The 24803-nt window shown below is 33.0% G+C and overlaps 1 protein-coding gene across 2 annotated transcripts in view; it reads left to right on the plus strand.

The window, feature by feature from the left end:
• Window positions 1–256: 256 nt before the first annotated feature.
• The window catches only part of LOC129751943 (connectin-like), a 351988-nt gene continuing 327441 nt past the window's right edge, over window positions 257–24803 (plus strand). For both annotated transcript variants that reach the window (XM_055747732.1, XM_055747733.1), the window contains exon 1: window positions 257–1002. The gene's annotated coding sequence lies outside the window, so the exon portion shown is untranslated. The remainder of the gene's footprint in view (window positions 1003–24803) is intronic.

Genomic DNA, 24803 nt, shown 5'->3' on the forward strand with positions numbered 1-24803 from the left:
TCTCACAGTTCCCAACCGAAGAAAAGCGACAAAGGATCGTGCCTCACAGAGTTTTCCACCCGAGAACGTTCGGTCGGGAGTGAAGCGCGTTCACAGTCCTGCTTCGGATTTGTTCGTTTGTTGGAAACTGAAGGGTTCCGTTCTGGATCAGAAGTCGTCTGCTAGCGAGGTTCCGTTCTTCGATTGTCTAGCTGGTCTGGCTGGAGTGAGAATCGGTTCGTTGCACCGTTCAAAACGGGAAGCACCAGTCTAGAACTAGCACGCGACCGGAGCGGTTGGAAAGTGTGTCAAAGTGCGCGTGTTGTTGTGATTCTTGCGGTTTTTCCTGGCTGACGACGTCGTGAAGTAGCTAGCGAAGTCAGCGAAACGACAGCGAAAGTGTGTCGCTGCTCCGTTCTGTTTTCTCAATCTGCGGTGCGGTGTGTTTTGTTATTCTTATTTTTGCTTCGCCGTTTTCCTTCGACTGGGACCAGCGTTTGTTTTCTCGCCCGCGTCCCATGGGTGGATGAGTCAAGTGCAAGATCTGGCAAAAGTGGATTTGGCGCGAGAATTGAATTCCGTGTGACCTCTGTGTTGTGGTGGCCTCGGAACACGTGGTGGCCCCCCTTAGAAGTGTTTGGTTTGTTAGCAAAAGACGGGGGATTTTCGGGCGACGATACGGTGATTTGACAAAAAAGCCCATCATCCTGGCGGTATTATTGAATTGGTACAGAAAGTGAAGATAGTGTGTACTTGGTGTGTTCTTGGTATCCGAAGCACTTTGGGGATCCAACCGGAAGGATAATCATTTCACCGAAAAGGAAGTTGAGCTTTGACCATAGTGAAAAAAAGCGAAAAAAGTGTGCAACCTCTCTGAGAAGAAACCGACAGAAAACATTGTTCAACAAATTGCTTCAAAGCTTGGTTTTCGTTTAGTCAGGAGAGTTAAAACGATTTCATCGATTCCAAGGATTAGCGTGTGAAACACTTAAGCTCTGCTGTGTGTTCTTCGCTTCTCAAAAGGTAAGCATTCGAAGGATATACCCAAAGATAGAATCAAATGAAAAAATGTTCTAGAAAGGTAACATGAGCCGTTTTGCGCCAATCGAAGCGGAAAAATCTGGGGAAGTGGGACCGAACAAATTCAACTATAAACTGCACCGTAATTTAGTGTGATGTCGTTGGCAATCTACTTCCCTGCTTCAAGCGATAATCTGTAGCTATGGACTGATGACCGGAGGTGAATGAATGAACCAAAAAGCAGGGAGTTGAGGGAGTTAGTTTTCAGGGCAAATCCGGCCGCAGCCGTGTACACATACCTGAGGTACCTGTGCCAAAAACGGTCACAATCAATCACTGTCAGCGATGTGAAATTCATCGGAGTGTTGTTGGACCGTCGTCGTCGTACGCGGTGCGTGTAACAGTTTTCGGAGCCATCATCTCCCGACAAAGCTGGAACAAATCCTCGGAGTATTCTGGGGGCCCGGGTTGGAGGACTCACTCATTCGACCTACTAAATAATATGTAACATTAAAACAGAAGCTCGGCGTCATCCAGAGTTGGATTCAATTTTTGGGGAGTCCTGTCATTTTCTGGAATTTTTAATCGGATCTAGTAAAAGGGGTTGTGAATTAGAATCTAGAATTAAAGCTGGTGAAGATCTAAATCAAAAAAGGAATTCAGATTGATGATTTGTTCATTACATATGCATATTAGATCACTGCAAAAAATGACTTTTTGCTCCCATATGTATTATCGATGCCTTTTGGGTCACCAAGCATCAGTGTAAATTTTGAAATGATTTGGTTGATTCCTAAGTTAGCGCAACGCGTTTCAATTTTGTATGGAAATTTGTATGGAAGAAGAAATTTTTGCACATTAAATAATCCAGAAGATTCTAATAAGCTTAAAATGAAGTCGGTTTGAAATTTTTGGTTTTGACTATTTTAAGCTTCATTTTTTGCTAACATGAAAAGCTGCTAAGAATTTCATGAAAAGTTATATTAATTTAAAATTTAAAAAATCTGAATCCATTGAAAAGTATAAAAAAAAGCAAACATTGTTGTTAAAGCTATTAATAATTTCATGAAATGTTTTTGCAAATGTTATAATCAATAAATTTCCTGGATATGCAAATCAGTTTTTTGAGATTTTTTATTCTCATCCTACGGTTTCACAGCTTTCAAATAAGCAGTCAAAAAACGCCAGAATAAAAATAAAAATTTTGAAAACAATTTTTTTTTATAATATCTAGTATCTTTCCTGGGGTAATTCTACAAAAATAACAATATTTTTGTTAAAAAAAAGGTTAAAAATTTCATTTTTCAAAACATTGCAAATAATAGCAAGTTCTAATATTTTTAAGATTCGTTTAAACAAATCTTTAGTTAAAAAGAAAATCATCTGTTAATAAGTTTTAATTGATAAAATATATAAAAAAAAGAGTTCGTGCGTTCTACACAAAGGAGTGCAGGAATATATTCTTCAAGATCACAACACAGTCAAAAGTGTCTCCAGATCAAATCCTTTTACCCAATCTCCCAAACAAAATTATTTGCTAGGATGCAGAGGTAACCTCGGTCCTAATGCACATTTTTTTTTTTTCTTTCATCCCTTTCTCTTTTTTCATACCTATCCATTGACTACTAGGACGTGGCCGGCGCCGTTATTGATGTTAAAAGAGAGAGCATCAGTTTTGGACATTGTGAATGTGTTGTCAATCCCAGACACCATTCTTTTGACCTCTGATCAAAATTGATGGCCTCGGTCAATCACGGAGTAGCAACCATTGGCGATGTGGAATTCATTCTACTGAGCCACGCCTGCGATTATGGAGTTCGAAATGCGTTGATGCTATTTCAGTAAAAAGAATTGTTAAATGTCAATATAACAAGCTGAAAACAATTAAATTCAAATTAAGCATTTTCGGGTTCCATATTTTAAGGTGGATGTGAGTAGTCAATCAAGCTAAGCTAAGCTAAGCTATCTAGTATCTTTCCTGGGGTAAAAGTTAGGTTTTTGGCTTGTTCACATGAATTGTTCAAGGAATGTTTTTCATTCAAAGTTATATTTTTTTTAAACTTTCAGTACAGCTCTGGCGATTTTTGAGTGAAAATTTTTGATTTCCTTTATAAATTTCCATACAAAATTAAAACTCGTTGCGCTAATTCAGGACTGGATGAATCACTTCCAAAATTTTTAATGCTATTTCTGGCAGTAAAAACAACCAAAAAAAGTCATGGGAGGTTTAAAAATTTAAGAATTTGAAATTTTCACACAAAGTTTGCAGCGGTCTAATGCACATATGTCTAACAATTCAGGAATTGCGTATCTCTAGAAAAGCGATATAGAGTCTCAATTTGTTTCAAATTCTCTAATTGATTGTTCACCTAGAAGCGCCACACTATAACTTGAGTCAAGATGTATTTTTCTTCTTTGTATTTATCAAATTTTTTTTTTTATCAATTTCCATCGCAATAATTGGGCATGAGCTTATTGAAGTCCTGCAGTTCAATCACAATTGAATCAGTTCAAAACAGTTGTTCAAATATAAATTTAACAGTAGTGGCCCCAGATGATGCCTTTAGGGTACAGCTATAGGAATAGTGAAGTTTTCAGATACTTCACAGAAATTTTTTTTGACTACTACGTGTCACTTAAACTGCAACCTTTGAAATAAATCAACCTGTAATTAACAAAACCTGTAATTTTCAATTGTTTTCCTTAAAAGCTAACGAAGATTAATTATTATTACAGTAAATGTCCTGTAAAAAAGTTGTATACTAAAAATTAAATGTCCCGTAATTTATTTTTTGACCTGTAAAATTACGGTAAATGTCCTGCTTCTTTTTCTCACACGACATTTGCGTAATTTTACAGGAATTTTTTTTTTGCTGTTTTGGAACCCTGTGTGACAACTACAATTGTGCCACGAAGTTCAGACTCAAGCTGTTTAACTATCAAACTAGGAGGCATCCAATCTTTCTTTAAAAATGTTTTATCACCGGATGGTTTCAAATTTTTCCCATGGACAAATAACTCAACAGTATGGTGAAAGGTTCAACAGAATTGTTGAATAGTCGAACGGTGAATCAAAGAATTCAAACGTTTTCATTTTCGAACATTTTCCATCGATTTAGGAAGGACGATTTCTTGAATAATTATGTTTCAAATACGTATATATTGCTTTGAGTATATATAAACGTCTATGAGATTGCATAGGGGAGAATGGGGATACTTGATCCCCTTTTCATATTTTCATCATATCTTTTTTGGAAAATTATGCAACTCGCCGTCTTTTACATTTTCTGACAGAATGTAATTTCAATGTTTATATGCACCAAAAATTAGAACAATACATGACCCTAAAGATGAACTAGAAGCATCTTCGTGAGACGAAAAAAATGTTATATTTTTTTAAGTTAAAGGAGACTTGATCCTTTACTAGAGGAGATTTGACCCTTAATTTAGGGTGTCCTGGCCCTAGGAAACAATCTAGCAAAATCCAAATTTAAAAGGTCTTTTGATCGTTTTTGCCATATGAGTTCTGATATCAAAATTTGTTTGTAAATATCAAGTCAAAGAGAATTTATTTAAATTTGTTTACTACCAATTTTAAGATAAATACGGAATTTTGAGTCTTTTTTAGCAGATAATGAACATGAGTTATTTGAACAATAATAGTAATTTCGTGATAACAAATGATCACGATCCATTCAGAAGTTAAATATATCTTTTTGAACTCTGGGGATCAATAAAAAACTAAACATATATTTTGGAGAAAAATTCTTAAAAAGTAAGCGTTTACATTCGCTTTGAAAATATGGAATTATAAAGTTCATATCATACTCTTACGATTGATATATTGTAATGAATATTTTTATTACAACTTTTTCAAGAAGGCAGCTTTTTAAAGTGATAAAAAAGATCTTCAGACCACATTTTGTTAAGTATTTTAAAACAAAGCTAAATAACTCATTTTTATTAAAAATTTGTTGAGATAACAGATAATGTTTTTGTTTTGTTTTATTTGAGGCACATTCTACTAGAACATTTGATGTTTGTCAAACGTTTCGGTTTTGAGATAGCGAAGGAATCAAGTATCCCCAGGGATCAAATATTTTCATTTTTCCCTTTTTATATAATTCATAGCATTCATCAGCTTTCTAATTTTGGAAAATTAAGGAAACTTGAATTTTAAATCTTGTTTTTGGATCAAATTATCTGGATCGAATTTGTTCTTCAGTATTTTTTTTATTAATTTCTTTATATTCATTTTATGGATAAAAAATTTCCTGAAATTTATTTTTTTGGGAGTTGATTTTCAGATGTTTGTAAAAAAGCATTGAATGTTTTTTTTTGTGATGTACTTTCACCATCGATATGCTGCACTCCTTAAATTACTTTAAAACTCAGCATTTATTTTTTTTAAATTTATGTTATATAGGCTGTTTATTCATGTTTTAAATAAGATTTTTCCCCTACCCTTCACTGATTTTTTTATCATTTTCATAAATTGGCAATTATGTATACATCCTGAAAAAAACATCTTTTTTTTCAACATTTCAAACATATGCATTATCTCTTACAAATTTGTTTCTTAATTTGATTTAAAGAAAATATTAAGCGGCGTTTTAAAATATTCATAGTCATCTCAAGGTTGCTAACAGCAGATATTTTAAGAAGACTCAAAAATTGATGTTTTGTTATAGTCGATTCATTAGTTAAGCGAAAAATTGATCAAACGGATTAAAAATATTTATTTTGAGAACAATTTTAGGCTGCTTTAATTTCAGATCTTGCAAAATTCCATTTTTTCAACATCCGATTTTGGCACATGTGCCAGTTTTTTTTAACGACATTACTTAATAGTTTTCGCTAGAACAGTACAAATATGATTAAGACAAACAACATAATTTCGTTTTTATTTCTAAAATGGTGAAAAATTATATAAACAAAAATTAATGTTAAAAAAACCATACAGTTCTAAAAAAAATGTAATTTCATATAAGCAATAAACAAATACAAACAAAAGACTATAAATGACTTAAATTGATTAAAAAATGATGGAGAATGGCAAAAACCGCTAATATGATGTAAAAGAAAACAAACATTACCAAATCAAGAAAAGTACTTATTGTTTGTATTAAGTAAAAAGATCGACGATGCATTATAACTAAAAAGTTGTTTTATGTTTACAACCATTTTGATAACCTAGATTATTTATTGACTACAAATAATTTAAAAAAATACAACACATCATTTTTTTTGCTGAAAACCAGTTAAATTTTGCTGGTTTTTGTCCCGCTGACTTTACTGCAAAATTTCAAGCAATAAGAATTGCTGGAAAAATCAGCAAATATTAATGCTGGTTTCTAGCAATTTAAATTGCTGGAAATCAGCAATCCAGCAGATTGCTGGAAATTAACTATTTTGGTATCAAATTCAAAATCGAATATTAAATACTAGCTGTGGATATAATAAATAATAAAACAATAAATCTTTTCTCCTATTTTTCTGTAGGGGATGGATTTATTTGAAAATGATGTTTTCCAATATTCTAAGACCGGTTTTGAGGAAGCTGTGTGCCAAAGTTTTGATCATCCACCACCTGAAAAAAGAGTTTTAATTAGTATCTTTTAATCCAAAAAAAATCTCACCCTTTACTTGATGTTTGGTTGCTAGAATATAGACGAAAATGAAAATAATTGTATTAACCCTTCATTTTCATTGCATGATTTTTTATTTTCCCTTAAAAATCGTTTTAAACAGTTGGAAATGATACGTACATCAAAAAAAAAAATCGAAATAAAATACGATTTTTCACTTTTTTCATAAACTTTTTGTTGCAAATTTGTTACTTTATGAAACGAAGGGTTAAGGGGCCGTTCAAATGTAACGTAACGCAATTTTCGAGCATCTTCAAGCCCCCCTCCATCCTACGTAACACATTCGTCTTGAAAATTCTTAGAAAAATTCACAAAGCGTTTCAAGCTGCTCTACCCCCTCCCCCCTAAAAGCGTTACGTAATATTTGAATGATCCCTAATCTAACCAAAATTTGTTGAATAGAGTCTCACCTTGCTTCAGAGCATAGTACATTGAAAATTACAGGTAGGCCATTGCGCTTAACCTCACTTGAAAGCTCCGTGTATGTACACAGCATACTTGCATACCAACAAAAATAAAGTCTGCTTCATTTAATATTGGAACAAATTCTTTTGCTCATTGTGGCGCTCCTAGTGGACGGATTTGGAAACTTTTTTCACCCACGTGTCGGGAAATTCATTACCTTTCACCATGTATTTATGTCATAACACCAAACGATAGCATTTTGTAAACAACCACCATGGAAGCCGAACGGAGAGATCAAATTGTGCACAGTTTTCTTGAAAATCCATTGTTGTCGGCATCAAAGCTAGCTAAACAGCTTAAAATGCCCAGAAATACCGTATGGCGTGTTATCAAGCAGTATAAGGAAACATTGACGACGGCTCGGAAGCCGCATTCGAAGCGTCGGAGTGGAACTGTCGACCGGAAACTGCGTGGGAAAGTCATCAAGGCCGTCAAGAGGAATCCCAATCTTTCAGACCGCGATTTGGCCAATAAGTTCCAGGCCGCTCACAGTACGGTGCGACGAATTCGTCTCCGGGAAGGAATAAGGTCATTCCGAGCCAGCAAACAGCCAAATCGGACGCTGAAGCAGAACAATGTGGCCAGAATCCGTGCTCGAAAGCTGTACGACCAAGTGCTGACCAAGTTCGACGGATGTATTCTGATGGACGATGAGACCTACGTGAAGGCGGACTTTGGGCAAATCCCAGGTCAAAAATTTTATTTGGCGACGGCTCGGGGGGATGTACCTGCAAAATTTAAGTTCGTGTTTGCGGATAAATTCGCCCGCAAGTACATGATTTGGCAGGGGATATGCAGTTGTGGACAGAAAACCAAAGTCTTTCTCACCGACAAGACAATGATATCAGAAGTCTACAAAAAAGAGTGCCTACAGAAACGGATTCTGCCGTTCATTCGTGCCCACGACCGTCCAGTAATGTTTTGGCCGGACCTCGCAAGCTGCCATTACAGCAAAACGGTTATGGAATGGTACGCAACGAACGGGGTCAGCGTAATACCGAAGGACCTCAACCCCCCAAACTGCCCCCAGTTCCGGCCGATAGAGAAATACTGGGCAATCACGAAGCGGAGGCTTAAGGCAAAGGGAAAACTTGTTAGGAACATGACTCAAATGAAGAACTGGTGGAATAAAATCGCCAAAACGGTGGACGAAAAGGGTGTGCGCCGCCTAATGTGCCGTATTACGGGAAAAGTACGAGAATTTCTTCGAAACAGCAATGAATAATTTTTTTAATTTTTTTTTATGAAAGAGTAAAGAAAATGCTACATTTGTATGAAAAACAAATTATGAATTCGTTAATAAATGACTGAACTACACGCAATTGTTTGTGTTCCAATATTAAATGAAGCAGACTTTAGTTATGAAAATTTGGCAGTTTCATATAGAATGGCAATCAAAACTACTTATTTCTCCGTCGATAGCCATTTGATTCTTTTAAAAAGGGCTTCAGATTAAAGATCGATTCTTCAAGCTTAACGGAAACTAATTTTTGCATTGGCTTTTTGCATCTGAACCATAAATAATGAACATTCAAAAGAAATTTTCATCGTCGTTTTTCTTTTTTGAGAGCAAAAAATGTAACATTTTCTTTTGTCTATGTTTAACATTTGATAATTGATCTAAAATACATCATGTTTATGTGATAAAAAGTCAATTTGTTGGTATTTTTATTCAAATCACACAAGGCAAAAATATCACCAAATTTTAGTTTTAAATCGACAAAAAGCCCATTGCATATGACTTTTAGCGGTCTTGAAAAGTCAAATATTGTTTATTGCATTAAAATGCATCAGTGCATATTTTTCTCATAATTTTATTGCTTGTCAGTTTCAAGAAAAATATGATTTTTTGATAAATTCCATACATTTTCCAGTTTTTTCCATAACTATTTTTCGGGGCCTCTTACCAATACGTTGAAAGAGAGCGGAATGGTCTACCTTGTATATTTCAAAGTACTATGGCTTCAGCGTACGAAAACAGAAAAACTTCAATTTGACAACTCGATTGCTGATTTTCCAACAAACTAGACCAATTAAAAAAAAGTCCAGTAATTTGAAAACCGATTGCTGATTTTTCAGTAAAAATGACATGAATACAACCGAATGCTAGAAAATATAGCAATAAGAAAACCGATTGTTGGTTTCCAACAAAAATTTGGACAGCTGAACGTTTCCAGCAATTTTTTGCTGGAAATGGAGGCAAAAGTTTACCGTGTTGGCTTATGAGTTATAATATGAGTAGTAACTTGAAGTAAAATGTGAAAATTTCCAACTACTTTGTGCAATTATGGAGATGACGTGACATGGTCATAAGCTGAAAATTGAATCCAAAAAAACAAGCCTCTCAAAAAAAAAAAAAAGTTTTTTCAACCAGTCAAACACTTTTTTTTCAGTTTCAAATCGAAGATGGCAGCACTAGCTGGTTGTTAAACAGAATTGAGACCCAATATCGACTATCTGCACTGAAAATAATTTTCACTTAAAATGTAAGTGACGATTCGAGTGAATTTTGGCCATTCGTCAATTCATGTGAATTTTAAGTGACCGTCAAGCAGATTTCAAGCAAGCGGCGAAGTGAATTTCAATTTCGCAGCGAAGTGAATTTTTAATGTATGCTCAGACAGTTTATATCTTTTAATAATGAGAATTCACAGGTGGAATTTTGACATTTCAATTATCAATCAACTTTGTGATTTAAACCAATTTATTATTCAAATAAAAAATAAGAAAAATAACAGTTTTTTCTAATTATGTGATTGGTTTCAAATCAATTATCCGACTTAAAAAAAACCATCCATTTTCCACTCAGACTGGACATTTTTGTTGCTGTTTTCTGTAAATAAAAATAATTAAATTCAATATTTTTCGACTATCCACTTACTACTGGAAACATTGAGGTTTACTGAAAAAAATCCAAGTTTATGAATCCCTATCTGTTTTTTACTGAGTCAAATTAACTCAGAACGTTTATTTCATCATTTCTCGTCATGCTAATAATAAAAATCAAAAGTTTGATAAAGTATTAGAGCTCAAATGTCAAATTCATTCTTTTAAAATTGGTCGTAGAAGCATTCTTATTCATTTTTGCACAGTAAATTTGAAGAAACAGTCTTTGTTTTTGTTGAAAAACATAAATAGTACTATTCTTATTTCACGCCCATTTTACATATTTTTGGTTCTAAACGCCAATTGCTTCATAAAAAAGTAGGTATAATTATGCTTGATTTATTCGTTGAAGAATTTCATACAAACAGTTTGAGAAAAGGTTGGCGATTTTCCATCATTCGTATATTTACAATCAAAACACATAGTGGTACAATTCATGTTTCGCTCATTGGACTCAATTTAACTATTCAACGTTTTCTTTCAAAAATAAATATACTCAAAAGATGGACAATGTTGCTGCATACATTTAGGAATAAAAATTATAAACATTTTGCCCTTACAACAAATGAAACTTTACCTTCTTGCAATTCCCTAAGTTCTCGCACTGTTCCCATGTTCTTTTTTTCTTCAAACTTAACCATTTGATAGGGTTTTAGCCATTTTCCATGAAAAATCCCGAATTGAAAGTAAAAAGTTGAACTTTCACATTGAACGAACCATTTGCTCCTAAATGCTTAAATTTGATCAGGAGAGATGTTTGTGTGTGAGCCTTAAAAAACCAGATATTTTAAGAGTTTAAAATTGCATTTTAAGTTACATTGAAAATCTCCTAATAAAAACCAAAATTAGCTTATTTGTAACTCATTTTATAGGCTTACCTAGTAAACAGTTTTCAGAGATTTTAACTTCATACTTACTTAGTTAATGATGATTATCTGCGAAAATTTCATGTGGATCAAAGTTACCCCGCTGATCAAAGTTTCCCCAGTTTACGGTACTTCAAAACCCAACAAAATGCATCAAATACCAACTGGCTTCTTAAGGCCATACGCTTTAGTTCTACCCGTGTTACTGAAAATTGCCTATTCAAAAAAAAACATTTATTTCAGTCACTGGGTAGCCTAACCAGAAACTTCGAGCTTGAAAATTAACTGAACGGAAGGTTCAAATCTTGATAGAATCTTTCTTCTTGTAGAGAAAAACGATACTAAGTTTTTGTTGTGTTTATCTAGATTTGTCTTATAGGCTAAGAAAGCTAATATCAAAAAGCCGATCGAAAAAAAGTACATATAGAAGAAATTAAGTCAACATGGCAAAAATCCTATGATTTGGACATTCTTAAATAAATTTAAGAAGAAAAAAACACGGAACATTCATTCGGTTTGATTAGAAAGAAGAGTGTTCAGCTAATCGCCGCGATAAGTTGTTTGTTTTTATCATCGACTTTTTTCGGCGAATTCGCTGAAAAAAGTCTATAATAAAAACAAAAAACTTTTCAAAATACTGTAACATTTATAGAGCCTTCAAAATATTATCAATTTTTGTTCGACATTTTGTGATTTACGATAGCTAGTATGCTTATTTAAGAAAAAAAAAATCATTTAATTGTGACGCCATAACCCTTTTTTCAACTTTGAATCACGCTGCGGTCTTTGACTTTCCTTTTAAAAATAAATAGTTTTTGGATGCCCGGTTTTATCAAGGTTTGCCCTGATATTTAAAAGAAAAAACTCAGGTTCGGCCCAGTCTCCTGGATTTCATTCTAAAAGCCCGAATTTTGCCCGGATTTATTCACTTTATTTGCAAAATCCAGCGGAAAAAAAAATGTTACTGCAGTTTTTTTTATATTATGCGTCGATAACAAAAATTTCCAAAAAGTTTTATAAAAGTAATCATGAAAGGTTTAAAAAGCCTGAAATTCGATTCAAAATCTGCTGATAAGTTTGGAATTTCAAGTTCAAGTTTCTAGTTTTTTCCTATTTTTCATGGATTTATTGCTGGGTTTTGACCAAATTTTCCAAGATTTTTGAACGAAAGTTTTTAATACAAATGCCTGGATTTTGCAAAGTTTTTTTTGATAAAATAGCCCAGATTTTGATTATTTTTTTCCCTGGTTGAGCTCCCCTATGGCAAGAGCCAGTGATAGTTACCCCGGCCCTAAACCCGGCCCTGGAACTCCGAAAGTTAAAGTAAACAACCAAGAACAGCGACAACATCCACCAATGCTCCTAGGAGGGAAAAGGATTGATGGTGACGAACTTTCCCTTTAACGATGGATGACTGCCATTGTTGTTTTGCGGGATTTAGGAATGGTTCCTGGCTCTGCTCCCGGTGCCATTACTGTTATCGTTGTTGATGATATTGTTTTGAAGTTGGTGCTGACGTTGAGTGGATTTGCGAAAGTTGGACCCAAATCTCTGGCGGGCGGGTCGAAAGCCCACCGGGACCACATGAGCTAGAACACGTGAACGCCGGGATTGCGTGGAAGGCTCCTCCCACCCACACCCCCATCGGTGTTGACTTGGTTGAGTGGTTTCGTTCAAAAATCCACTGGCCAAGGTCCCGGTGAGCAACTATTTCTGGCTACATGGGGGGCAAACGAGTGGACGGCCGAAAGTATTAACGAAAAAGTTTATCTTCGACAGGACCCCTCTTGCCCGAATGGACGGACTGGGTCAGCTCGAGCTGATGTGACATATCAACTTTTGCGGTTGTGGTTATTTTTCTCCATTTTTTTTTATTCCAGTGGGGCAAAAGACTCCAACGATGATTTGTTTGACAAGTAGAGGGACGTTGGGTTGTCGTAGAGCTTGGCGGCCGGCGTCCGAGTTTGGGCCCTGGGGGGAGAAAATATCGATTCCGTGAACCGAAAACAGTTTATGCAACAACTTGCTGACCGGGCCAAAACCACATATGACATTCGGGGACGACTTTTTGGGTCCTGTGTTTCAATCATAAGAACTCAATTGGTTTCAAAGAAGGTCAAATTGAAGTGTTCTATTTTTCGGAAAACTGTACTTTTTTTTCGAAGAGTATCAGTTCATATATTATGAGTTTTTCCGATGTGATGTTTTTTTTTCAGAAGTAAAAATACTGTCTTTTAGCAATAATATTTCATATCAATTGCCCTACATTCATACTATGCTATCAGCACAGTATTAAAATTATTATCTGGAAAAAACTGTTATTAGCCACAATTGGATATTTCTAGAAACAATAATCAATTTTACTAAGAAGGGAGTGATGAGTAAAATTTTTCGGAAATATTGAATGGATGTAAAGACCATTTTTGGAACGAAAAACCTCAGATTTACTGAAAAAGAAATTTATTCTAGCGATGCAGAATTTGATTGACAGAAAAATCAACGGAGTAGTTTTAACGAACGCAATGAAGCTGATGAAATCAGAAGAACTTTTCGTTGTGAAATTGTTCTTGATGATAACTGATTGCTAATGGAATCAAGCACTTAATTTCCAGATAGTCTTTTCAGAATCGACTGCTTGTATCTAATGAAACGTGTAAAACGCCACTGTTCATGATAATTTTTCCGGGTTCTTGATAAACTAAATTCAATCATCCGCTAAACACTAACTGACTTATGCTATTGATTCCACATATCGATTCATTTCTCGAAAAACCAACCTCAGCCCCCAGTGTGATAGTGTAGGGAAACAGAAACCAGATTATTTCCTTATTCAGATAATGAAGCTTTGTTAGACTCAAATAGTGAGGTTTATTTAAATTCGTTCAGTTTCACGTAATAATCTACTCGTTTCTTGAAGTGAATAGCCGTTTCTATATAATAGAATTTTGGTTAAAAACGACTGGCTTTATTAAAGAAATGATACATCCAGATCCGGATTTATCCCACAGGTGCTGGATGCATTATTTCGGAAGAAACCAAATGCTTAGCTTCGGTATAACTGTTCGTTGTACAATGACTTTTTTTTTTATTATTCTGTATTCTAAATCTAACTATCTTAAGCTTAGTCAAACAAACAGGAAAATATTGCATGCGTTTAATTGACACAGTCTTCCGCATCATACAATTTCTTTTGAAAAATCCTGTGGAATTTTCAAATGAGGATTAAAATTTCATTTGCAGAATTTAATTCCAATAACAAAACTTCACGGAAAAACACACACGTTTTATAGAAAAAAAAAAGATTTCGAGATTTCAGACGGAAAATATTAAACTTAAACCTGAAATTCAAAATTTAATTCCCAAAATAAACTTAAGATTTTAAAATATATAGTCCACCGTCCTAACTCAAAATCAAAGTCAAGAATGAAAAAACAAAAAAAAAATACTTTGTACAAATCCTACTTGCAAAACATTCGAACTCAAAAAAAAAAAATATTACAGTTTTTGACATCAGATTCCGGAGAATCTAATAACCACAGTGAGAAAATTTGAATTCAAAATCCAAAAAATTTTAAACCGCTGATTTAAGGATCTGATGTATCTAATGTGAAATTTTCTCGGGAACTCAATTATGCCATCAGATTTGATCTGGGACATTTTAGTGAAATATGATTTTCCTTATTATTATTCAGAAAAAAAAATCATTCATTGCTTCTTGAAAATGAATTTGAGCAGAAAAAATTTCAGCAAAAATTTTCTTAGGAAGTACATACCCCGTTCGTTTTTTGGCGACAACCGATTTTGGCACTTGGCACATGAATGATTTTAAAGAACGACCTTATAGTTTAAGCTATAACAAGGCAGGACCAATATAAATAAAAAAAAATACACCATAAATTCGTTTTTACGTTCATGCATGTTGATGAAATACAACAACAAAAACAAAAATTTAAAATAAAATTATAAAGTACTCAAAAATGAAAAAAAATATGAAAATTCCCTAAAGTAATAAAACAAATGCAAACATAATACAAAAAATTAAAAAAAAAATACATAGATGGAGAATGACAAGAACAGCAAATGTGATTTAAAAAAAATATCATTAATAAAACGATGAAAGTGCTAAATACAAAAAAGCTTGATTACAAAAAAAAATTAATTACAAAAAAATGGCCATAAATTGACTTGCATGAACTTTAAGACTTTTGCGGAAATCTGCGAATATTTTTTCCATGTTTTTTTTCTACACGCTCAGGAAATAGCACTCTCTACTAATGACAAAAGCATTCAAACCCAAATCGATTTTTTTGAGTTTCCATCATGAGTATGAAAATAGTATGATTTTTAGTATTCTGAGTATGAAAATAGTAAAATTTGTATCATTCAAATTCAACGAATGGATAAATGATAATTTTTCCCCAAAAAATTGTTTCTCGGTAGTATAGGTAAAAAAATGTGGTGTTCCTGTAATGAAAATAAAAGGAGGATAGAATATACATAAATTGATTGATGATGTCAAGATTGGTATCAATCCCAAAAAAAATTCCCATTTAAATATTAATCTTATATATAAAAATGGAGGCGTTTTCTTTGTAACAACATCACGTATGAATGGTCGGTCGGAATGAAGTGAAATTTGGTATCCGAGGGTTTTTTGGGTCAGAGATGGTTTGTATAATAGTTACAAGAATCTCACTTTTGATGAAAGGGGGTCCCCATACAAAATTATCTCTTCTTCACATCTTCTTATGTATAAAAATGGAGGCATTTTCTTTGTAACAACATCACGTATGAATGGTCGGTCGGAATGAAGTGAAATTTGGTATCCGATGGTTTTTTGGGTCAGAGATGGTTTGTATAATAGTTTCAAGAATCTCACTTTTTATGGAAGGTGGTCCCAATACAAATTAAACTTTATTTGTTACGATTTCCATAAGAATCTATTCGCAAGCACGATGCAGTTAAGCACGTGTAGATGAAATTAAACATTTATTACGATTTTTACTTTAGAAGGTAAAACGAAGTTTACCGGGTCAGCTAGTTTTATATAGGTACGAAGTTCTTATATAAACTCTAGAACCAAAACACTCTCTACGTTCATAGAACATTGGAATTTTTGGGTGGTGTCCAATTTACTTATATTCTCATAAAATGTCCGGATAATTTCGATGCAATAACTTTAGTCTGGTGGAGGACCCAAATTCCATATTTGGAGCTTTTAGAATATTTTCGGAAGTACTGGAGACCTGGCCGGGAAGCAGGAATAACCCACAATTCAGGTGTTAGCCTTTTGCAAAAATCAAACGACAATGGGTGATAAGTTTTCAATTGATTAATTTTAAAATGCTTCGTTATGACTGAAATTGACGAAAAAGTTAGCTCCCAATCTAAAAGTTGAGCTCATCCATCCATCAGTCTATTTGTGCCATACAAATGTAAACATAATTCTTTTTGAAATCATACTTCATATTGAATCATGGTATGCATACTCATAATTAAACTTTGCCTTACCTTTCTCTTCAAATAAATAAATAATTGTTGTTCCTTTTTCCAAATAAAGCCAGTATCTCAATGCAAAACAAGTACTAAACGAGACAACTTTTCCAATAGGAAAAGATTTCGTTTTACGAGCAAATGGATGAAGTTGCCAATTTTGTTTAGCTGCTTTTTCTACACCCGAAATATCAGAAAACTAACTAAACTCTGTTTTCTGCGATCTGGAATTCAATTTGGGTGTTCTCAAATGTTGACAACCAAAATCGCTGAGTTACTTAGCTAAAAGTCATTGGATTTGTTGTTTTAAGGCCAATTTTAATGGTTTTAAAAAGGCTAATACCATAATATCTTTATGTAAGCAATAATGTGCCAAAAGTTGAAAAGGGAGTATTAGACAAAAGGACACATATTAGAGTCCATTTGCTTAAAATTATTCCTCTTAAAAAATCAACATTCATACGCACCGTTGCCATCCTAATTTCTTACTTTTAGCTTAATTTGAAAATAATCCGAACAATGTATAATTTGTTTGTTCCACTAACATTCTAACATCGGATCATACAGGATATATTCTATTTTCGGTTCGTTTTTTTTTTCAACTTTCATTATTAAACTACTTGGTTTGCATTTCATTACAATGTTCATCAAAAATTAGAATGATTATGCCGTTTGGAAACGTGATTCGAAAATCAGTACCGAGCAACGGCTGATTTGAAAAACTGTCAGCGATTGTCCATGTACGCGTCATGGCAAAAATATTTCGGCGTGGAAATTATATGCACAGGAGTAAAGGATGTAAAGAAATTAATTCGTAAAATGACAATATCTTCATTAAGGTTTCTACCTTAATGAACATATTGTCAAAGATGGCCATCTTCATTAAGGTTTCTACCTTAATGAAGATATTGTCGAAGATGGCCAAAAAGATCGCTACTTAAGATATTTTTTATCTGTAAATGGTTTTTTTCCAAATGATTTTGAGTATGAAAAACTCTTTCAGCTCGTTTACAACATTGCAATGATTTAAAGATTTATGTTGTTAAGACTTATCAAAAGAAGAGCTTACTGTTGAGTAATTAAAGGTCAAACATCACCTCATTGAGATGTCTCCGGCAAAATATAACGGCCATTTAAAATTGATGAAAAAATTTCACGTAAATTAAGTAATATTTAAGGTCCGTTAAGCTACGGCTTCGATTTTTTTTTTTTTTTAATTTGGGGTACGAATTTTCCCACAGTACGTCGTTGGTACGAAAAATTTATGACAATTTAAAATTACAATTATAACACTAATAGTCAAGGATTATGATTACTTGAGCCAAACACCCAAATCGAAAATAGAATACAGAACATAAGACAGACTCCGTTCGATTTTAGCAACATGCCCGAACATTTTGTGTTGTCAAAATCGAACGGGTTTTCTCTTTTTTTTTACTTATTACAATAAAAAAATATTATTATTATAGCTTTAAACGTTAATTTTCGTTAATTTTCGAAAATATCAGTAATTTTATTTATTTTTTTCGTCAAATTTTGAAGGATTGAGCAATTTACTTGTTTTGTTTATGTTGTTGTCTTCATTTCTATTATTTTTTTATTCTTCGTCATTTTTGTTTTTCATCTATATATAGTCTTGTTTTGTGTGTTTTGTTTGTTTTGTCCAACTATTTTTTGTCCAACGACAACTGAACAATGGGGACTTCCTCATCCTGTCTTTTTAAGAAAGAAAAGTAGAGCATTGAAAATTTCATGTTCTCAGATTAAGACCATTGCACAGAATCTATAAATAGAAAAAATATGTAAAAATCAGATATTATATTGAGATACTTTAAATAAATGCGAACAGTTTGCATGTGTCAAATACTTTTGTCCATCAGTGTAGATGCAATCTGTTTTCTGTGGAAGACAAAACTACAAAATTTAAAATGGATTTCACAAAAAATATCCTGTTGAAAACTTCTAGAAAAAAATGTTTTTTCTTCAATTCTTTAAATTAAAATTATACATGAACAGTTTTCCGTTTGTTTTCAAAAAAAAATGTTCCCTCACCTTATCTACATCTTTTCCCGAGGAAAATTTAAAATAAAGGTTATTAGAAAAATTTATATTTTCGTATACATCCGGAGGCTCGTGAGTTTGTTTATTATTAATAAAACTTTTCACAAATTCACAAATGGCACGAGATTAAGTAACACGCCTGTTCGTTCATGCAAAATAATGAAAATTTGTTCAATTATCTTAAATCAATATTATTGATTCATATTCAAAATAAAAAAAACCCGATTTAATACACTTAACAGTGGATTGGAGGCTTTCTTACAGAGTGTAAATTATATAAGGAAACATACTACACAATGATGGATACCTTATTTCTGAATAATATATGATTATTCTATAAAAAAAAGATTATGATTAAAGTAAATCGAAACAAAAATTACTAAACTCAATATAAAAAAAAGATGGCCAGAACGTTTTTTGGAGGATAAGCGAACTGATATTCAAGGAGTTCATCTACTATCAAAATATTTCAAACTGTTCAAGTTTAAGAGCCACATTTATCGACGCACACTAGTAGTCTAGGGGTTAGCCTCCTAGATTCTCATGCTAGTTGACGTGGGATCAATTCTCTGCTGTTTGTTGAACTTTTTGTCAAATTTTCGATCGCCTCCGTAATAAATTTAGCGATTGCTGGCTACTGCTGCTGAGCAAATGACTACCTTTTTTGGATATTTTATGCAAACTTGTGTTAACATGATTATGGTTCTATCATGAATTATGCTCAACTAACAGAAAAGGAAAAAAAATACGTATTAAAAAAACAACTCCAAAGTCGAAGCAGTTTCCTGTGCAACCCCTTTTTATCGACGACTGAATCTAAATCTGAAATATAAACCTGAATTCGTAATCTGAGTTCTGAATCAGAATCTGCATTTAGAATTCAAGTCTTGAGTGAAAATTTTGAATTTAATTTTTCAATATTAGTTCAGAATCCGAATCTTAAACTGATGTCAATTGTAAACTCAATTTCTAAATGAGAATTTCAGTACTAAATCTGCATTCTACATTTGAATTTTGAAACAAAATTATGAACAAAACTTTTAAATCGATCTGAGTTCTGAGTCTGAATTTACACTTTCTGATTCTTTTCTCAATCCGATTGATGGATCTGAATCTGAGATTGCAATTTGAATCTGAATTCTGAGTTCAAAACATTGAACCTGATATCTATTCTGAGTTCAATTTATAGTTCTTAATAAGAATTATGAACCTGACTTCTAAACTGATTTTAATTTCCATAAGCATTTGAATTTGAAACCTGAAATAAGAATGAAACTTTTTCATCGAAATTTTTCTTATGAGTTCAACGTACAAATCTGCACTCTGAGCCTGAATTTTTTTTAAACATTTTATTCCGATTTTTTAATCTGAATCTGAGATTTTAATTCGAATTTAAATTTAGAATTCGAATTCTGAGTTAAAATTTACAATATTAATTCTGGATCTGAATTTAAACTCTGAACCTGATCACTATTCTAAATAAGATTTATAAAACGGAATCAGAGTTTTAAATATGACTTCTAAATCGGAATCTAAATCTAATGTTTGAAGAAAAATTTACAACCTAAATTGTATTGCCATTATGTATTGACAAAAAAAATTCAAATTCTGAATGAATGAATTAACTAAAGTGGATCTGGATGTTATATCTTAAGTCTGAATTTGAACCAGAATTTCGCAAATAAAAAGGTTATTCAGAATCTGAATTTGTATTGACGTTCTTTGAATTCAATATTTGAATTCTGATACTGGATTGTGACTTTGAAATTTTAATACTATTAGAAATCAATGATGGCATGCCGTTGAATAAAAAAAAATCAGAAATTCTGAATATGAATTCGAATTTAAATTCTAGTCCTGAATTTGAATTATGAATCTGAGTTCAATGATTATGAATTCTGAATTCCTTTAATGTGAATTAAGAATTTCAATCTTATACTTGATTCTAAATTTTGTATTTTAATCTGATTCGGAATATCGAATCTTGATTCTGAGTCTGTCATAAGTTAATGTTTAAATGCAGTGCTCGATCCTTATCATCTGAAAATTTAAGCTTTAATATTGAACTAAACTAAGCTTAAAAAATATTGAACTAAATAAATCAGTTTATTTTGAATTCGATCATGGCTTAAGCAATTGGTTAAAAACTAAGAAAGCTGAATGAATGGTAAATGGTGAACATGAAATTCGAATTCGAATTTTGTGATCCAAAATATCTTTTAATAGATTCCAAAAAGAAAAAATAAATTTTCATCAAATTAAAGGGCAACTCTTGGTAATTATAGTTATGTCATCTCCGTCGAGGGACGGAAATAATATGATAATGAAAATTAACCGAATTGAAGCTAATAGAAATTTATAAATTGGGAATCATTTTCATCAATGCCCCTACAACAGATAAGTCGAATTGTAGAGGCAACAAAAATGTTCAAATTCAAACAACGAAAAGGGGATTTGAAAACGGGTGAGAATAACCACCCACTGTAAATAATGTAATTACCTACTGCATATACAGTAAGTTCATAATACTCACGGTTCTCAGATTGGAAATCATTATTGTTCCTGTCCAGTTAAACAAAATTTCTTTTCTGGATTTATTGGACCTCACAACCATGGACCGTAGGGGTACGAGCATGTTAAATCTTCAAAATAGGTCGTCTACCAAAATACATATTTCCGATCCTCTTTGTTTTTATTATTGCTCCGATTGAGTATGGTTATCCATCGATGAAACTAAAACGAGAAGAAAACCACCCCGAAACCCCCCCCCCGGAAAGTTCCATCAATAAAAAACATTATTACTAATACATACTTTCTACTTTCCTGGGAAAAAAAACCGCCACATCAGCCTGGTTCATCGTTCCGGTGATTAAACGGCCAGATCCGGGGGTGTCCGTCGCAAGGAAACTCCGTCGCAGGAAACTCCGTCGCAGCAAACAACCATCAGATCGCACTTGAATTTTTGTTCACTTTGACGTCTCTCGGTTTTGTTTTGATAAGTTTTCGTGAGGGGTACGTTCACAGAAGTGGATGGAGGATGAGTTCCATGCTGATAGGTGTGTTCAGTGTTATTTGTAAGATAGGTTTATTCTTATTTTCTTTCGTAAGAAAGCAAATGCAGAAAAATTGGTTTTCACGTACGTTGTTTACATGAAGCTTTTTCTAGTCAATCAGGACAAGTTAAGCTTCATTGCGTCGAAAATGTTCCTGCATGTTTTTTGTCCACATGATACGTTTTTCGAACATAAGGATGTGGTGTAGTTTCAGCACGTTTCAGTGCGACAAACCGATCGATGTTTTGTGAAGTTTATTTAGTCAAAATTTGTCATATGAAGTTTTATTTTACTGAAAAAAGATGTTTTTTTTAAAGAAATTTAACTCACATGAAAATGCTTGCTGCATTTGAATTTCAAAAGAATTCCCATTGACAGTAGGTTATTATGTTTGATTTTAATCAGGATTCCGAATCTAATAATGATTGATTTCTGATACTAAATTTTGACCCCGTGATTTAAAATCCTTTTAGGAATAAGTGACAGCTTGCTGTTAAATTCATGAAAAAATCTGAAATTCTGATTATGGAATCAAATTCTGAATCTTAATAGCTTGATTGTGAAATTGGAATTTTATAAATGTGAATTGAGAACTTCAGATTCAAAGATTTAGATTATAAATCTGATTATAAATTTTACTCAAGTATTTAGATTGGAATCAAATCATGCAGTTATAAGTTCATTAAAAGTCCTGAATCGGAGTTCCATTTAAATTTTTTTTTTTCATGAATAACAACAACTGTTGTCATCGAAAAATTGTATCAGTAAGGACAAATTTTGAACAATTTTTATCAAAACTTGCTGAACCATGGGGCCTGAAGAACATAATTTTCAGTTTTTCCAGTTGTAGTATTTACATAATCAAACCATTTTTTTCCTTAATTTTTAAAACATATTTTTGCTTCATAGCTAAATTTTTTATATAATTTTTGTTGTAATTGTTATGTAAATAACTGGATATAAAAATTTTTGTAAAAGAAAACTTTTTAGACATATGTCAATCTGGTGTTGTTTTTTTTTCGGCCCAATTTTTTATGCAAATTTTTCAGAAGCATTTACAGGTGGAGTTGAGTTTTAGAGGCTTAATATAACTTCCCAATCTGAATCTGAATTCTTAATCTTATTTTTAAATTCTAATTTAAATACCAAACAGAAATAAAAAACCTAAACTAAGTCTAGCCAAACCGAATCAAATCTGTCCTATCTAATCTGAATTTTTACTTTCATATGGACTTCGATTTGAATTCAGAATGTGAATCCAGAATGTGAATTAAGAATTATATTTTTTTGATTAAAAAATAATATTCAGAATTCATATTTACAATTTACCTTCATTCATCTGAAACGGAATCTTTTCTTTGAATTTTAATGTTAACTCAAAATGTCAAGTCTGAACAGAACTCCGACTTTACAAGATTCCTAAATATGTATTTTTTTCAAAATCGATATCGATCGATAATGGATCGCGATCCATAAGTTTCGAATCCTTAGTCCAAATAGTAATATGCACAGCGGTAGAATAGATTTCATAAATAAAAGTTCAATGATGAATTCCATAATTCACACACAGCGTATTATTGATAATTCACTCGTGACTCATTTTTAACTCCTGAAGGTAGGCTCATTATTACATCGAAGATCATCGTGCCGCGTTCTTCGAACAGAAAAAGAAACTTATTCGAAACGGCGAAAATTTCAAATTTTCTACCATCAGCAAGCTTTGTCCAGTACACATAAACCTTGGATGGATATTAGAAACAACCCCTGCCCATATGGTTATGAAAATAACCTCGGCAAAGTTGGGTGGAAAAAAATATGTCAGATCTGAATTCTGAAACTGAAGTATGATTCTGAATCTGAATTCTGATTTGAAACATTGTGTTTATCTTAATTCTGTCTAAGCGCGCTGTTCTGTCGACGCTCGGCTGGGACTCTCTAAATCATTACATTAAGAAAATACACTTCAAATTTCAAATTTTAGTGATAAAAATTATATCAAATCTGATTTCTGAAACTGATTTATGAATCTGGATTCAGAACCTTATCCCTGATTTGAAACTTCTTCTCAAGCATAATTCTGTCTTGGTATGTTGGTTCTTTTTTTCTGTGCGGCTGCGCTGTTTTGTCCACGCCCGGCTCTCTGAAGGTAAAGCTGCGGTTGTTGTTGCTGTGCCCAAAGTCGCCATTTGCTGTATCGAAAAGCGATGAAAAAGGAGAAATCAAAAAAGAGCCAGAGAATATCGGAGGGACCGACAAACCGCAAACCGGCCAAGGCACCAGAAAGGTACAACTGAGTTTTACCATCAACATATTTCAAACTGGTCAAGTTTGAGAAGCACAATTTTCGACGCTCACTAGTGGTCAAAGGGTTAGCTCTCTGAACTCTCATGATAGATGACGTGGGGTCGATTCTCGGCTGATTGATGAACTTTTTGACAAATTTTCGATCGCCTCTGTAATTAATTTAGCGATTGCTGGTTACTGCTGCTGAGCATATGGCTACCTTTTTTGGAGCCAACGTAAGCAAGATATGTTCTATGGAATAGAAAATTTTTAAACAATTTTGTTTTTTTTGGTTTTGAGATAGGACCTACAGGAAAAAAAATGCAATTTTTTGATACTAAATTCATCAAAATCGTGAAACCTAGAATAGGAGTTAATGTGTTAAGAACGTTTTTATGGAACATACAAATTCCCGGACATCATCGTAACTCGTCGAGCTGAGTCGATTGGTACCTATAAAGTGGGGTCTTGGACCCTTAATTAATGATATCCCCAACTGACCGTTCCCTATGCCTTTCTGTAAGAAAGCCAAAAAACGTTTGGTTGTGATACATTTTGTTGTTTTATTCATTGTTTTTTATTTTGAAAGTCCGACTAAACACTTGAAACACAATTCCTAAGGTAAACGAAAGATGCTTTGAAAAATGTAGATATTTAAAATAGTTATTTAAGAACAGTAGAACCAGAAGATTTTTTTTAAACACACATTTATAATTGTTTTGATATGCTGCATGATCTTATGTACGTGTATTAGACCAAACATCGGTGTAAAATTTAAGATGATTTGGTTGATTCCTGAGTTCGCGCAGCGCGTTTAAATTTTGTATGGAAATTTGTATGGAAGAAGAAATTTTTGCACATTAAATCATCCAGAAAATTCAAATAAGCTTAAAATGAAGTCGGTCTTTTAATTTTTGGTTTTGACTATTCTTAGGCTCCATTTTTTTCTTGCATGACAAGCAGCTAAGTATTTCATGAAAAAAAGTTATAACCATTTCAAAAGAAATAATCTGAATTCATTGAAAAGTATTCAAAACTGGCAGACTTTG

This window comes from Uranotaenia lowii, chromosome 3, assembly GCF_029784155.1.
Source record: "Uranotaenia lowii strain MFRU-FL chromosome 3, ASM2978415v1, whole genome shotgun sequence".
In the NCBI taxonomy this organism is placed as follows: Eukaryota; Metazoa; Arthropoda; class Insecta; order Diptera; family Culicidae; genus Uranotaenia; species Uranotaenia lowii.